This window comes from Emiliania huxleyi, assembly GCF_000372725.1.
Source record: "Emiliania huxleyi CCMP1516 unplaced genomic scaffold EMIHUscaffold_84, whole genome shotgun sequence".
Lineage (NCBI taxonomy): Eukaryota > Haptophyta > Isochrysidales > Noelaerhabdaceae > Emiliania > Emiliania huxleyi.
The window spans coordinates 400,566-401,814 of record NW_005195736.1 but is presented as its reverse complement, the minus strand read 5'-3'; positions in this window follow the sequence as shown (position 1 = coordinate 401,814).

Genomic DNA, 1,249 nt, shown 5'->3' with positions numbered 1-1,249 from the left:
GTGTATCTGTCCTCACTAGCACAAATCACTGTGAGAGTCGTGATTTCTTGTTGGTTTCAAACTCTCTCTCTCTCTCTCTCTCTCTCTCTCTCTCTCTCTCTCTCTCTCTCTCTCTCTCTCTCTCTCTCTCTCTCTCTCTCTCTCTCTCTCTCTCTCTCTCTCTCTCTCTCTCTCTCTCTCTCTCTCTCTCTCTCTCTCTCTCTCTCTCTCTCTCTGCGTGGCCTATAGTAGTGTCGCCCAGCTATGGGCATGTCCACGTTGTAGCCAGGTGTGGTGTGGACGCGAGAATAATTCCGCCGTTCATCGAGGCAACCGATGCGAGTCGCTGGTGTGTCGTCGTGGTTTCGTCAACGAAACTCACTTACTCACAAAACAAACAATCACTTGGTCATGGGTATCTAGGAATTAGCTCGACTTCGACATGGATGATGATGACGGTGACCACGCCCTTGCCCGCCTGTCACACACACACATAAGACGTGCATCTCCTCATCTCTCCCTCTTCTCTTTCTCTTCGCAGTTGCGGTGCTCTTCACCATGGAGGACAGCTCCAAGGTCTTTGCCAATCGACAACATCGAGCAGGTGGCCGTCGCCGAGGACGGCACGGTAGACGCGCGCCGCGCCACTGGCAGCTCGAGCGCGAAGTACCTCTGCGCCAGCTCTTGATGAGTCAGCGCAGCAACGGGGTCTTCATCAACGACCCCAAGGAACCCTTTATCCTTCGGTGGTACCGTGAGGTCGTGAAGGGTGACGGTCTACCCCCCCAGACGGCCCGCGCTACCCGAACAGAGCGTGCAAGTACTACAAGCTGACGAGCGACAACGATGGGCAGGCCTTCCGCTGGACCAGCAACTACCAGGTACACCTTGCCTGAAGAAGCACTCCACAGCCTGCCTCTCTGCTATTCTCTCAGTGCGGCAGACAAGAAGATGGTGAAGTCCACCATGAAAAAGATGGTGGGGGACCCCGGCAGAGTAGAGACTAGAGTATGTGTAGAAGAGTCCTGCTGGTCTCCTCTTGATAGTGTCATACGTACTTTAGGTGTGGCTGGTGTGTGTCAGAGCCTGACAGCACCCCGACAGCACCACCTGACACAGCACCTGCCAGCACCGGCCCTACGTCTGACAGCACAGCCTGACAGCCAGCGCTCATGCCGGATATTTTCTTGTTTCTCGCAATACTCCCCACGCCGATCGCGCCCCGCCTCGCCGCGGCAAGGGCGGGCCTTCGCAAGACACGCCGCCGCCC